This window comes from Pleurodeles waltl, chromosome 1_2 (genome assembly GCF_031143425.1).
Source record: "Pleurodeles waltl isolate 20211129_DDA chromosome 1_2, aPleWal1.hap1.20221129, whole genome shotgun sequence".
Lineage (NCBI taxonomy): Eukaryota > Metazoa > Chordata > Amphibia > Caudata > Salamandridae > Pleurodeles > Pleurodeles waltl.
This window is the reverse complement of record NC_090437.1, coordinates 1,240,825,248-1,240,841,728: the sequence shown is the minus strand read 5'-3', so window position 1 is coordinate 1,240,841,728 and position 16,481 is coordinate 1,240,825,248. Positions and strand designations below refer to the sequence as shown.

The 16,481-nt window shown below is 43.8% G+C and overlaps 1 long non-coding RNA gene across 1 annotated transcript in view; it reads right to left on the bottom strand.

The window, feature by feature from the left end:
• Positions 1-8,435, bottom strand: part of LOC138250129 (uncharacterized) — a 145,594-nt gene extending 137,159 nt beyond the window's left edge. The window contains exon 1 of the long non-coding RNA XR_011194893.1: positions 8,303-8,435. This is a non-coding gene — a long non-coding RNA (uncharacterized lncRNA). The remainder of the gene's footprint in view (positions 1-8,302) is intronic.
• Between the last annotated feature and the right edge of the window lie 8,046 nt (positions 8,436-16,481).

Sequence of the window (16,481 nt, the reverse complement as noted above, 5' to 3'; positions counted from 1 at the left end):
AGTACCACTCAGTCACACATTTTAATTGATCCAAATATGACTAGTATATCCATTTAGCTGCATACTAGTTATGTAGTAGTGTGTCAGATATAAATGTACACATGCACCCATTTACATAACCATCCAGTACCAACTACACTCTCTCTATCTCTCTCATCCATAACATTTCTGTTACAAATATTCACCAACCTTAACAAATACTTATGTAGCCAGTAATTTATGGACACTGCGGGAAAACTGGTCTGATTATAGAAGCCCCCTAACTTTTTGCTCCAATTTTTCACTCATGCTGGCGTTTTTCCGCCTCTGATGGTGCCCTGGGCACTGCAAACCAGTCCCAAGGCCTGTGCTCTGATTAGAATGATTATGCAAATTAGGCTAATTATAATTGGCTACCTACCTATAAGTCCCTAGTATATGGTACGGCATGCAGGTTTAGGGACCCCAGCATAGTACCCAGTGTCATTTTAAAGGAAGGCCTGCCTTGATAGCTGCTTTTAACTTAAAGTTAACCCCAAAATCAACTTTGGGACCAATAGTGCTTCCAGAGTCTTAAACTACCTTATGTTTACATATAACTCACCCCTAAGGTGTACCCTGGGTGCCTCCAGGGTTCGGTGCAGTGTAACTATAAGCAGGGACCTTATAAAATATGTTTTATAAGCCCAGGTGAGGGAAAAATAGCTACATTCTTTCCCCTCCCATTTTAGTGGTGAGTGGGCTCTGTAGGCTAACATGGGGAGTTTTAATTAATAAAGTCTTACAAGAAGCTAAATATTTCAAGTTTGGTATCAAACTTATTGTTATTATACATCCAAAAACTTGCCATTGTTGAATTTAATATACCTAACTCAGGGAAAGAGAACTCTACCTGAAAGTTACCAGTTTCAGCTCTATAGTGCCCTTCTCTGGTTGGCCAGCCTCTGGCAGCCTGGCCAGGCTGCGTTGATGAGGAATGAAGTGGCCTGGGCTAAACACAAAGGAAGTGCCTGGGCGAGGAAAACTGCCTCAGCAGATGGAGAAACAGAATGGGGGAGAGCAGTCAACCTGTACTTCAAAGGACGGGAGGGCATTTGGGCCAGCAAGTGGACCACTCCCATTTCCTGCAAAACCAGACAGCCAGGTTCCTGCTAATTAGATTAGGAGAGGGCTGGAAATAGATGTGCCAAGGGAAACTTAGCCACACCAGTGGGTGGGCTCAGCCAGACCTATCCTTTGTGATTGATGTTGCCATACTTCCCAGGAAGTGGTCACTCAAGAGGGCGGTGGCCTGCACTTGATTGGTCAAGACACCCACACCTGCATTCCGCCCCAGGACTAAGGATAAAATTGGCAGAGCTGCACCCCCACCTTAGATTCCTACAAGGAACAAGACAAGAAGAAGACTGACTGCCCTTCCCTGTTCCTGGACACTGCAGTCTGAAGGACCGCACCAGCTGTAGAATTGGGCTTCACCACTAAAAGGACTTTCCCTGTCTTCTACTGCTTCAAGACGGGACTTCCCTTTTGCTACAGGTAGAAAATAGCAGATCAGAGTCCCCTGCATCAAGCCCTGAAGAAACTGACCAGCTGACCAGTGACCAGTGGCTATTTTTGGATTTGAACCAGGTGCATTTTGGGAGTTTGAGTCCTAACCCTCAAGGAGCACCTTGGAGTGAGTTGTGGACTCATAAAGGACCTTTAAAGACCTTCTGAAAGAAGATCTAGAAGTTTGAAGTTTAGAGCAACTTTGGAAAAAAGCTCCACAAGTGGACCGACCCGACGTCATAAATCAAGCCGGCTTGCGTTAACTGCGACCAAGCCTGACTTGCAGGTTCATCCCACTGAAAAGCTCCGGAGCCCCAGAATTCAAGGATTTCACTGGGGGCTCGTGGAAAGGCAAATCAACTACATCAACTCAAAATCGGCTTGCTTTGGAGGGTCGTCTGACGTCAGAGAGAAGAAGTTACAAAAAAGTGACAAAGTCACATTATAAAAAGTTGACCGAGGCTTCCCACGCAGCGTATCCAAGGAGGGATCCAGGGAGTTTGGTTTCAATTTCAAGTTTGTCCCGGATGAAGATTTCCGTTACGAAAAATCATCAAAGTCAGAAGGTAGAATTCCTCAAAGAGGTCTCCTGCAACGCGTATTCGAAGAGGGCTGCAGGGAGGTTGGATCCGGCTTGCGACTTTGCCCCAATGAAGTCAGAAGGTAAAACTTTGACCAAGGCTTCCTGCTCACTGTGGCCAAGCAGGGCTCCATTGAAGTTAGCCTCAAATTTTGACTTTGCCCTGGTTGAGTGCGACCAGATGTCGAGACTGTCACTTTTAGGGGTATATTTATACTCTGTTTGCGCTGAAATGGCGTCATTTGTTTTACGCTATTTCAGCGCTAATTTAACTCCATATTTATATTTTGAGGCTAGCGTCAAAAAATTGGACGTCTTGTGTAAATAAACTGGAGTTAAAGTCATTTTTTGCTTACGGAAAACTACCTAGCGTCAATGAGATGCAAGGTAGGTGTTCCCGGGCAAAAAAAGGCTCTAAGGCCCAGGCGCCATATTTATCCTCCCGTGCAAAAATGGTGCACAGGAGGAAGGCGGGCCCAAATAAGGGTGCTAAGCTTGCTTAGCGTCTTTATTTAACGCCTGTGTCAGGGCTGGCGTTAGGGGACCTGCTGGCCTTTTTCCATGGTCAGAGACCATGGAAAGAGCCCATAGGTGCCCTTCCCTAGCCCCAGGGACAACCCCACCCACACCAGAGGACCAGCGAAGGATGGGGGACCCCATCCCAGGTAAGTATAGGTAAGTTAAATTTTTTTATTTCTGTAGTGCGATAGGTGGGCCTAACTTGGGCCCCCCTACATGGCCCTGGGCGCAATGCCCATGCCCAGGGAACATAGATCCCCTGGGCATGGCCATTCGGGTGGTGGGCATGACTCCTGTCTTAACTTAGACAGGAGTCATGTCCATGGGGTCTTAATGTCAGAAAATAATGCTAGTCTGGTTAGAGGCATTATTTATGCCTCTGCCTATACTAGCGGCATCCTTTGATGCTAAACCCCTGTTCTCCCTACGCCTCCCCCACCTGGCTAGGGTCCTTTTTTATGATGCTAGCCGGGCCTTACTGCCAGCTACCGTCATCCCATAAATATGACACCCGGCCGGCGTCTTGGGATGACGCTATCTGGTAATATACTTTTTGACCCTAAACTGTGTTAGTGCAATTTAGCGTTAAAAAGAATAAATCAGGGCCTTAGTTTCTACGTGCACAAAACATTTATTCTTTAAAAATTCATATCTCTGGTCCCCTTTATTGGATTTTTGTTGTTTTAGGGTGTCATTCCGACTTCGGCGGTCCTTTCCCAGGACCGCCGAAGCCGCTGCAGACAAAAGAGCACCAGTACTGGAGGTCTTTGCCTGCCATGTTAGGAGTGTTCCCCTGGGCCAGCAGACGAAAACAGTGTTTCTGCCCGCTGGCCCAGCAGAACACTCACCACAACATTGATGCTGGCTCATAAGTGAGCCAGCGGCAATGTTGTGGTGGTCAGGTGTGACAGCAGCGGTCATGCATTTCACTGTCCGTAATTCGGGCAGTGAAATGCGCAATTTGGCTGTGCATTGAGACCCCTGCACCGCCCATGCCAAATGCATGGGCAGTGCAGGGGCCCCCTGATGCCCCCATTCCACCAGCTGGCGGATGGGGACTCATAATCCGGAAGCACTGCCCTGGCGGATTCCAACCGCCGGGGTTGGACAATGGCGGCTCCACCACGGTCAGAATGTGGCAGTCGGACTACCCTGTCTGCGGCGGTCCATACCGCCACTGCGGTCCTGGCGGTCAAAGACAGCTAGGGTGGGAATGACCCCTTTAGTGTCATTTTAAAGATACAAATATAATCTATTTTTATAAATTGGTGTTTTTTTATTGGGTTTTGTGTTCTACTTATTTACTGGTTTGTGATTTTTAAATGCTTTACACACCTGTCTCCTAAGTTAAGCCTAACTGCTCATTGCCAAGCTACCAAGGGATCAGCTGTGATTAATTTATTGAGACCTGACTGGACCTAGTGGTAAGTAGTGGCCTACTGCTAAGTGTAGGTACTTACCTGCCCTTACCAATAATCTACTTTCCAATAGATACAAGCACTGAGACATACTATCACTTACACATGCAGTCACTGATGCACCCAGTCACTCACCAGTATACACACTCATATACTCATTAACTAAACTATACTAACACTCATTTCCTCACACAATCCTTCGTCCTCCCACTGAGTGATTCAAACACCAAGTGATACAGCCACTCACACTCCAATGATCCACTTATGTATCTATTCACTCACATATACAGGAACACATACATCTTCTCTCTTACTCATGACCCTACTTATGTACCCAGTCACATATTTACTTAAGCTCTGAAGCACCCAGTCAGTAACATATATATCTCTGATACACTCTATGACTCTTCCATACATCTACCGATCCACCCGCTCACTCACCAAAACAACAACTTATCAGTGATGCATACATGCACTTAATCACCCATTCAATCAGCCATACAGCCAGTCTTCCTCACATCCATTTAATAAAACAAACACTGACATATCCAATCACTTACCCACACAGTGATTCCCATTTGCAATGACTTATCTACACGACCACTCACACACCTATGCACTGACGTATAAAGCCACTGACATGATCAGTTAATAAGGTGTAAAGGCAAGCATACACCCTTTCACTCACTTACACAGGCACTTATGTACCGATTCACTCACCCATATAGTTCCACATGCTCCTATTCACTTACATATGTTCATATGTGAATTAACTAAAATGTTCTTGTAACCTTTGTTTTTTTCAGTGAATTTCTAAGTTTTTTTTTATTCTATTCCCTAACTATACCGTCCATGTAACCTATGCTTTTTTTCTGTCAAAATATCACAATGCTAACTTTAATTCACGCCCTTGCCATGCACAGTTTTCTTAACAATAGTTTTATTGCAAATGTTGCAGTGACAACATCAAAGATGCCATACAAAATCTCATCAATTATATATTATGCGGAGTAATTAGCTGTGTATGGTGAGTTACCTTAGGCGCGAGTTATAGTTACTCAAAATAATTCTAATTATAGCTGATGAATTTCTATGGTTTTGTATGAGTAAATTCAGAACCCAACTATGACGTTCCTGTAACCTTTGTTTTTTTCAGTGATTTTCTATGGATTTTTACCATAAAGCAATTTTGATTACTAAACGTTATTCCAACCTCCACTACGCACGGCCTGCAGCCTGTAGTCAGGCTTTGCAGCCAAGCCCTTATAACCACCAAACTGTGAGCCACTCACTTATTTTGGACGTGAGCAGTGCAGCTTGGCCACAGGGGCCTGTCTCTGTCAGTGGATCTGTGAGTGAGTACGTGAGTGTTTGAGTGGGTGTGAGTGGGTGCATGAGTGTCGGAGTGGGTGAGTGAGTGGGCGCATGAGTCTTGGAGTGCATGTATGAATGAATGAATTAGTGGTTGAATACGTATGTGTTTTTTCTTCCAAATTGTTCCATATTCATGAAAATTCACATATTTTCATGAATATTGCACATGATATCGCACATGGTGATGCAAAGTTATTTTAAACTCATAATTTGCCCCTAAAACACACCTATATCACACCTCTGGGGTCAGGGTACCTTCACCCTGACCACTTATGCCACTTTCAATTTGGATGTTTACCCCAGGGTACCGAGTCCAGTGAAATAAAATGGAGACCACAACTTTCTAGTCAGGATGCGGTCAGCCAAATGCAATGCTTCTTTTCGCATGCGTATTCATTAAAAATTAGCAAATTTCTCAAATTATTTGTGAAATATTTGCAAAGTAATCACGGCCAGAGAGATACAAATGTATTTTCCCTTTAATATCTCACAAATTACTGAAATGGTTTACACCAAATAAGTGGAAGTGTGATCTGCATACCGAAAGCTAGCTTTCTGCCACATTTGGTGTAATTCCGTCCAACGGTTCGAGCTGTAGATGTGTCTAAATGTCCTATGGGAATTAAAGTGTGAAGCACAACTTTTTCAACCCCTCCTTTTTCTCTGCCTCATTTGGACAATCATCCCAAAACTGTCCGTGCACAACAAGAATCACCGCAACACTTTTTGGGAACATTTTGTGACGATTTGTCAAACGGTGCCAAAGATATAGACAAGTCAAAAACCCTTTTTTATGGAAACATGGTCCTACCTATAACTGCCTAGTGGCGACTCATTATTCTGTCAGACACCTTGTAGGAGGCTGGCCTGGTTTGTAGTGGGTACCTAAGGTACTCACACCTTATACCAGGTCCAGTTATCCTTTATTAGTGAAATGTAGGCAGTGACTAGAAGCCGGCTGTCTAGGGGTAGCATGGATGAGCAGCCAAGGCCTAACTAGGAGACATGCAAAACTCATGCAATACCACTGTAGTCACACAGGACTCACAAACATAAAAAAGAAAGTACTCAGTGTTACAAAAATAAAGGTACTTTATTTTGGTGACACAAATGCCAAAAATACTATAAAGACTATACTCCCTTAGGAGGTAACACATACACAAATTATATACACTGGTGTGCAGAAATAGCTGTAAAAACAGTTAAAAAACAGTGCAAAAGTGTAACTCACAATAGTGAAAAATGGGCCTAGTGGGAACAAAAACCATATACTAAGAAAGTGGAATGCAAAAGTTGGTTTCCCAGCTAGACAAGTGTAGTGTGTAGAGGGGCTCACGGAGTATTAGAAAACACCAAAAGTAAGTAATAGAACCCACCCCAGAGCCCAGGAAAGCCTAGTTTATGGTGCATCGAAATTTTCCCCACATGGTGTTATGTGAGTGGATTTTTGCTCTTGTCTACCAACTTCACCTTTCAAGGGCCCAGTGACTGGATAGGGCACCACTTGGCAGGGCAGGAGTCTCAGCAGAGAGTCCAAATGTGAGCAGAGGAAATCTTTGATGGCCCTGAGACTTCAAATCAGGAGGCAAGCTCATTTCAAGCCCTTGGAGATTCTTCTCAAGCAGGAATGCACAACAAAGTCCAGTCATTGTCCCCTTTCACAGGCAGAAACAGCAACTGCAGGATAGCCCAACAAAGCAAAGTCACAGACAGGGGCAGCACTTTTCCTCAGCTCTTCTCCCTGGCAGTTGTTCCTCTTGAATCCAGAAGTGATCTAATTTTCAGGGGGTTTGGGTCCAATACTTATAGCACTTTCTGCCTTTAAAGTGGGCATACTGCAATGGAAAGTCTCTGTTGTTCATAAGATCCTGCCTTGCCCTGGCCAGGCCCCAAACACACACCAGGGGGTTGGAGACTGCATTGTGTGAGGGCAGGCACTGCCCATTCAGGTGTAAGTGATCACTCCTCCCTCTACTCTAGCACAGATGGCTCATGGGGATATGCAGGCTACACCCCAGCTCCCATTGTCTCACTGTCTAGAGGGGATTCACAAACAGCCCAACTGTCAAACTGAGAGGAGTGGTCTAGGTAGTTCCCAACCAGGTGAGGTAGGGAAGGATTGTAGTGTCCCAGGAAAGAACATTTTAAATGATCAAATGTATTAATCACGAATAACTGAATCAGGAGGCACCTTCTACAACTGGTCAACTGGGGTGTCTACTAGGTCATGTGTTGATGATTGTCTTATGTACTCGGTTCATCTAAATGCAAATGTCATTATATTCTGAAAAGACATGGTATTAGAATATGATATTATTTAAACACATCCAGATTTAGCAGTATATGGTTGTGGTTTGGAGGCCTTTGGCTTGTAAGCATCTAGTGCATGAGCAGCTCCTTCAATGCTACTCTATCTGCAGCAAAGAGACGGAGGATTAAGGTACAAAACTAGTTCTGATTCTTCAGATCTTCTGAAAAGGAGAATCAGTAAAACTTTCACAGTACGAGGGCAACTACACAAGAGGTGTCACTTTAGAAAGCAGAGTCAGCTTCTTTGCCATAACAAATTCAGAAGTTCAACTGGCAGAAGCAATATGGAAAAACACAAACCATATTTACATACAGGATGTTGGTGTTTTTGCATAGCTCCATCTGGAGGCTTTCCATTTTGTGCTGCCTGGTTATAAATTGATATTTTCTGATAGTACTTCAGAAAATAGAAAGAGGCCGTTCTAGAGCAATGAAGATGAAGTTACCAACTCAGCTCTGGATAATTCTTTTCTGGATTCATGGTAAGCTTTGACTGCTGGGCTGCAATGAGATTTGTATGGTATACACTTTTACAATGCATGGGATGTTTAATATTTTTCTAAAGTTTTCATACCTGTAACCATTGTTCGCTGTTTACTGTTGCTATTAATGGTCTTTCTGTGTTCAGAGTCCCGAGCACAGATTGTGCTGACACAGACTCCAGAAGTCCTCGCTGTGTCCCTGGGAGACACCATCACAATCAGATGTCAGTCTAGTTCATCCGTCTACAGTTATTTAGCCTGGTACCAGCAGAAGCACGCAGAAGTCCCCAAGCGCCTCATTTATAGTGCTACCTGCCGCCAGCCCGGGGTCTCAGACCGCTTCAGCGGCAGTGGATCCGGCACTGACTTCACCCTCAGCATCAGCAGGACCGAGGCCGGGTACGCTGCAGATTATTACTGTCAGCAGGGTCGTTCCACCCGCTCACAGTGACACAGAGCAGCTGCTGTGCAAGAACTGTGCGGTGCCCTTCTGGGCCCCTGAGAACACGCTTGAGTTAACAAACATAATTTTTTTTTTTTTTGTAATGAGTCATTACCCTATGTGTATTCTTAACTTTAGACGCACACTTGTCTTTGTAAACCAGTTTGGATGAACCATAGCATTGTGCATGATATCGTTGGACTCTGTGCTTTAGTTGTCACCGTGTCTCTTTTTTCCCCTGCTGTTTGTACACGACCTCCATACTCTACAAAAAAACAATAATGAGCATTCTCAATGTATTTATGCTTTCTGTAACTCCACATACGTGTACCTTAAAAAAAAAAAAAAAAATACATGTATTACAGAATTGTAGTAGCTGCTCTGTCATTAAGATTCCCAGGTATAGGAATTTGTCAGATTTTTGATTGGTAATAACTTTGCCCCCGTTCGACGAATTTCTACGTTGGTGGAAAATTTAACGTTTCACAGTGATTGATCAAGAGGGTGTAAAGTTAAAAGGAGGGTCTCAAAACATGTTTTTTACCAATTCATTCGCAATAGACTTTTGTATAGGATGTAGCCCAAAAAATGGCTGAAAGGATTTCCATAAAATTTAGCAGTACCATACATTATGTTACACATTTGATCCTTTTGGATACTACATGTTAGCGGAGGAAGTATTTTGTAAGTTATGAGGCATTTTAACTTAGGAATATCTGTTGTCACAGTATTTTTGCTATATCTCTCAGTATTTTGCAAAACAACAGTTTTTAAAGTTGTTTTAAGTTCACTTTGGCTGTGTTCTGGGTTGCGATATTAGATATAGGTAAGTGTTAAGTTTTATATTTTCCCTGACCTATTTCCACTTTAGTAAATAGTAATAGGGAGGGAAAATTATTTACAAGTGTCTATATATTTTTTTAATATGTACAGTATACCAGAGCACTTCATCAGCATTACTGTGGTACTTAAAAAAAAAAAAGTACACTGTACGACAATATATTTTGCAATTATAGGCCCTTATTGTGTCCCTGGCGGACGGTGGTATTTTGGAGAAAGGTACTGCCAACAGTCGGTACCTTTCCCAAAATATGACATTGGTGTACCACTTCGTCTGCCAGGGCGGTAACAGCCGCCGGGCTGGAGACTTCAGTGTCCACAGAGTTGGTCGTCACTGTCCCACCAGCGGGATTTTGACCCCGCCTACCACCATGGTTTTCGTAGCAATCTTACCGTCATGAAAACCATGGCGTTAGGCACTATCAGTGTCAGGGAATTCCTTCCCTAACACTGATAGAGGTGTCCCCCACACCTGCGTCCACAGAGTCCTCCTCCACCTTCACCTCTCTCTCTCGATCCCCCGACATACATGCACAATCACACACCAACATACACACGCGTACACACACTCAGACCCACATTCACCCATGCAAGCATACATTCATTCACACACACACTTACATACATTCTAGCACACATGCATGCACATCACACAACATACACGCACTCTCACACCCATTCATGCACACACACATGCCACACACCCACATGCACGCACACAATACACACACTCCCCCACACATACACACAACACCTCCCACCCTCCTCCCCTGTCGGAGCACCTGACTTAACTGCTTTCAGGGGGTCCTCCAGCAGGAGACGGGACACGCTGCTGCTGCCAACAGCAGCGTCAAGCATCAGAACACTGTCCCGCTGTATCACGGTCTACGGCAGTCTACTAGCGTGGCGATGCTGTTGGCAGCAGCGCAGCCTTACCTCCGTCTGCCGCCATAACCGTAGCTGGAATTCTGCCAGCCTTCTGGCGGAATTCCGGCTACAGTCATAATATGGCGTCCGGTACGTAGCCGCAGCGACGGTGTTTTGGTGCCGTCGCCGCAGCCGTAGGCGGCATTTGCCGCAATTCGTAAAATGAGGGCCGTAGTGGACTACTGTGTATTTTCAATTTTTTACATATTTAATTCTTTATAAAAAAAAAAGTGTATGCAGTACTGCAAAATGCCTAAAAGTTACAGCACTAATAAAAAAGTTTTAAAAAAATAGCATGTTTCTTCATAAAGTGATGTAAAAATATATAGAAACATATAAATACGTTTCTCTACCTGTCACCAATTTACTAAAGTGGTAATAGTTAGAGACAACAACATAACCTACTATTTACAAATATTTAAGCCCTAGCTAGAATGCAGGGAAAGTGTGCTGAAAACTACATAGCTGCCTTTATACAATGTTTTGTATAGCCAGTCAAATACTGCCATTAGCCAGTCAAATACTGCCTTCTCATCAGCAAGTACCGCTGTACACTGCAAAATTACCACAGTACACAGCGGCACAATATATAATTAACTTTTTTAGCACTTATAACTTTTATGCCATTTACTTAACCTACTACCAAAACATACCATTTACAGCTCATAATCTATATTCCTACCACATTACATCGGAATCCGCTTGCCCACTTTCATGCTGCGTCTATTTCAAGTACCACACTCCACTCTACTGTATGTAACTTCCACCATACACCATTCCACTTTAGGTTATTTCATTCCACTCTACCCCACTCCACTCTATACCACTACACTGGACACTATTACACCCTATGCCACTCCATTCTACAACACTTCAGTCCAGTCCGCTGTATGCCCGTTCACTCTATGTCATGCCACTCTATGCTTTACCACTCTGTGACACTACATTTTATGCTATTCCACTATATCACAATCCACTATACACCTCTCCAGTGTATACTTCATTACTGTACACTACATCAGTATCTGCCACTCCTCTGTGTCCACTTTACTGTACACCGCTTCACTATTCGTCACTCCACTCTATGACACTCCAATGTATGCTATCATAGGGTACATCACTACATTCAACACCACTCCACTCTGTGCTACTACACTCTATGCTATTCCACTGTATGTCATTCCACTCTACGCCACTCTATATTATTTCACTACCATAGCACTCCTCTCTATGTCACTCCACTGTACGCCACTGCACTCAACCTTTTTCCACTCTACTCTACTCTATTCTACTCCACTGTATGCCACTCAGCTATATGGCACTCCACTGTATGCCACTACTCTCTGTATTATTTAACTCTACACAAATCCACTCTATGTCAATCCTCAGTATGCCACTCCACTGTACGCTAATACGCTGCAGGCTGTTGGAAAGTGGGTTATTGTTAAGGGCAGGTAGGTACCTACACTAGCAGAAGGCAACAAACCTCCACTAGGTCCATTCGAAGTCTCAGTAAATTAATTCTTGCTCAACTCTTGGCAGCTTGGCCCATATGCAGCTAGGCTTAACTTAGAAGACAAGCATGTAAAGCATTTAGGGGCATATTTATACTCTGTTTGCGCCGAATGTGCATCAAAAATTTTGACGCACATTCAGCGCAACCCTTGCCCCATATTTAAACTTTGACGCCCGCACACGTCAAAATTCCTCCTCGTGAGTCATTTTTTGGATGCGGGAAACTGCCTTGCGTTAATGACATGCGAGGTAGGCGGTCCCGCCCCAAAAATGACTTTAAGGCCTGCGCCTTACTTATATTCTTGACATACATTTTGACGAACAGGAGAGGGCGGGCCTTAAAAAACGGTGCACAGCCTGATGTGCGCCGTTTGTTAACACCTGGTTCAGGGCAGTCATTAAGGGATCTGTGGGCTCACTTTCATGGTCTCTGACCATGGAAGAAGTCCAGAGGTGCCATTCCTTGCCCCCAGGGACACCCCCTGCCACCCTCTCCCACCCCTGGAGGACACCCACGGATGGGGGGACCCATCCCAGGTAAGTACAGGTAAGTTGAGGTAAGTATTTTTTTTTTTTTAAAGTGGCATACGGGGGCCTAATTTGCCCCCCCCTATATGCCACTGTGCCCAATGGCATTGCCCAGGGGACAGAAGTCCCCTGTGCATGGCCATTGGGCAAGGGGGCATGACTCCTGTCTTTGCTAAGACAGGAGTCATTTCAATGGGGGTTGTGCATCAAAAAATGGCGCAAGTCCAGTTTCAGGCATGATTTTTGCCTCAAACCTGACTTGCACCATATTTTTGACGCACAACCCCCATTTTCCCCTACGCCAGCGCTGCCTGGTTTGAGTCATTTTTTTTTTACTCTGACCAGTCCGCAGTGCCGGCTAACGTCATTCCTTAAATAAGGCGCCCGCATGGCGCATAGGAATGGCTTTAGCCGGCTGTAAAATTTTTGAAAAGTATAAATATGGGCCTTAATATCAACAAAACAGTAAATAAGTAAAACGCACCACACAATAAAAATTTGACACCAATTTATAAAAATAAGAAATATGTTTATCTTTAAAATGACACCAAAATGACAAAAACCCAATGTAGGGAACAAGAGATATGAATTTTTAAAGATTAAAAGTAGAAACAGTGCTTAGAAGCAAATGGGGCACAAAGGACTAAAAAACAATAGGTCACCCTGGGCAGGGACAAAGTACAGAGTTCAGGCCACCCACCATGTAACACTGTTACATGTACTTTCAGAAAAGTTTCTTGATTCAGGAAACTGGTCCACTGCACCAGCCAAGGGTTCAGAGGCTCTGAGTTGCCTCTTGGGGTCTGGGACTATAACACCCACAAATGCACATTTCAATTTATGGAGCTTTTTAGAACAGTTGCTCCAAACTTCCCCAAACGTCTGGATCTTCTTCCAGAGGTCCTTTTGTAGCCCTTGAAGTTTCCACAAACAGGATCCTATGTTTCAGACGTTTTGAGTTGCTCCTCGGGAGTTAGGACTACAATTCCCAGAATGCACCTGGGCAGAATACTCAAATAGCCACTATACATGGTCAGCTGGGCTCTTCTCGCAGGACTTGATGTAGAGGACTCTTATCAGCTCCTTTGTATCTGTAGTTTAGAGTGAGTCCATTCCTGGAGTTGCAGAAGCAAGGCAAAGTCCTTTTCTTGTTGAAGCCCAAAATGTGCAGCTGGTGCAGACCTTGTGAGTGCACTGTCTAGGTGCAGGCCAGTGGTCCAGCAGGGAAGTCCTTCTTCTCCAGTATCTTCTTCCCACAGGGATCTGAATTGTGGGGCAGCCCTGACATAATCATAATTGCTCCTGGGGTGGGAAGAAGGGGGGGTGGTGCCCCTGTCTAATGGGGTGCAGGCCACCACCCTCTGGAATGACCACTTCCTGTTAAGTGTCGCAAAAAACAATCCCAGAAAGCAACATTCTCTAAAAATCCAAGATGACAAACATCCATCCTTAGAGGTTAAATCTGGCTGAGTCCACCCACTGGTGTGGCTACATCTCTCTTAACACACCCCTTCAATCCCCTCACCTAATCTAATCATTGGGCCTCTCGTCTGTCTGGGGGAGCAGGAAATGGGGCAGGACCAGTTTCTGTCCCAAACGGCTTTCCTCCTTTAAAGCCCAGTTTGGCTACACTTCCCCCATCCTGCTATGTCATCTGCTACAGCAGTCCTCCGTCCACCAGATGCCTTCTTTGTCTCAGCCCAGGCCACTTCAAACCTCATTAAGGTAGCCTGGCTTAGGCTGTCATAGGCTGACCTCTTATGAAAGGGCACTACAGAGCTGAATTTGGTAACTTTCATAAAGAGTTCTTAAACTCTTTCCCTGTGCTTTAATGTATTATAATATTTAATGTGGTACCAAAGCTGCTATATTTAGCTCATCTCTAGTGGAAATATGACTTTATTATTTTAAAATAAAGTCTCCCAATGTTAGCCTATGGAGCCTTTTGACTATGATGGAGAAAAACAACTTTGGCTGTTTTTCCCTAACCAGGGCTTAAAAAACATATTTTATAAAGTCCCTGCTTATATTTATATTGCATCCAACCCTGGGAGCACCTAGGGCAGTCCCTAGGGTTCACACAGTTACAAAAATAAGGTAGTTTGAGACTTTGGAAGTACTTTTAATTCCAAAGTCGAGTTTGGGGTTAATTTTAACTTAAGAGCAGCCAGCAAGGCAGGACTGCCTTTACAATGACACTAGGGAACACAGCAGTGCACCCAGGGGTGCCCTATCTACTCTGGGTTCCCTTCACCTATCTGCCATACCATATAATAAGGACTTACAAGTAGGTTGTCAGCGCCAATTATAATTAGGCCTAATTTTCATATTCCATTTTAAACAGAGCCCTGGCCCTGGTAGTGGTTAGCAGTGCCGAGGGTACTGTCAGAGTCAGAAAACACCAGTATCAGCTAAAAATGTGACAAAAAATTGAGGGGGCTTCCGCAATCAGTCCAGTTCCCCACACATGCCATAACAGTCTACCCTACCACACTCTATCCCACCCCTCCCCACTACACAACACTTCACACCACTCCATTCTACATCTGTGACCTGCCATCCCCTGAGGTTTAGGTGAAGTATTCAATATAGTAAATATTTACTACCTAAAGGAAACTGTATACTGTAGTGAACGTGTATAGCAGCAAAGCAAGAGAGACAAGTAGATTAAAGAGTAGAAACTACCCTAAAAAACACTAAAACAGGCTAGTAATAGGGTAGACAAAGTGAGACGAGAGGATGTACTGTCTGGATTGCAACATTCCGGTAAGAAAGAAAAACAAGAGAGCAGAGAACCGATGAGCTTTATTACTAAATTAAAAAAACAGTCTTGAAAACTGAGACACATATAGAAAAACAGGTGGGGAATCCCTTTACCAAACCTGATTTTGAAGGATAAAACAGGGGATAACCCCTTTATTACGTATGAAAATAATTTATCCTTAAAGGATATGTTGGTACACAGCCATTTGACATCTAAAAAAACAACCTGGTCAGAATAAGGAAAGAGTTTTGACAAGTGTGGATGATGCAAGGCCTGTAAATAGAGTAGTAACATGTAGGAGGTAACCCTGCAGAGAGTACAGAGAAGATAAAGGATTCCCAAATTGATCCATTGTGGCACAGAATTTGTGATTTATGTTATTTTTTGCCCATGTGGGAAAAGGTATATAGGATCACCAACCTTTCAAGTTGAAAAGTGAATACTTGAGCATTGGAGGGCCATTACAAACAATGACCAGAGTTATGGGGCAGCAAAGCACTTCCAAGAAAAATATAACAGTGAATGGAAATTAGCCAAGTGTTTTGGCATTTACTCTGTCCCGAGAAATCCCAGAGGTGGGAATTGTGTTGCCTCTATATGGAGATTGGACTCCCGTTTACTTTTGAAAGATTGCTTAGTTATTCCACAAGGAATGAATAGCGACGAGGAACTTCATTCACATTTATAAAGGAAGCTTGATGCCTTCTGTGATATGTTTAACCTGCTAGGAATGTGTAGGACTAGTAGTAGTGCACAATCCCTAAGTATAATCTTGCTAGATGAAGCACCCAGTAAGAGCCAAAATTGTGAGCAGCCTGGATACTGTGCTTAATGACCATGTGCACAATGTACACTGAGGTTCAACCACCTCAGCAGCAAGCACCCTAAATGATAATGCATACTACATGGGGCTGGGCAAAAACCCCCAAGCCAGAACTGAATGACCTTGTCCAACTGCATGCGCTATGAAAAGGAGAAAAACCCTGATTTAAATAGTTATGAAACACCCATGTGGGCTAATGCATAAGGATACATAAAACGTTCTCACAAAGGTGCACAAAATCCCACCCATGTGGGCAACAGACATGAAGCAAGGTCAATCTTTTTGCTTAAAGTCCCCATATATACTGATTACATGAACACCCAGTGAAGGGAAGTGATCTGAGTGAAAAGACAAAATGGGACAAAAGTGAATTAAAATCAGTCAACACAGGCTGACACTACTGAAAACAAGAGATAGAAAGAAGCATCAAAA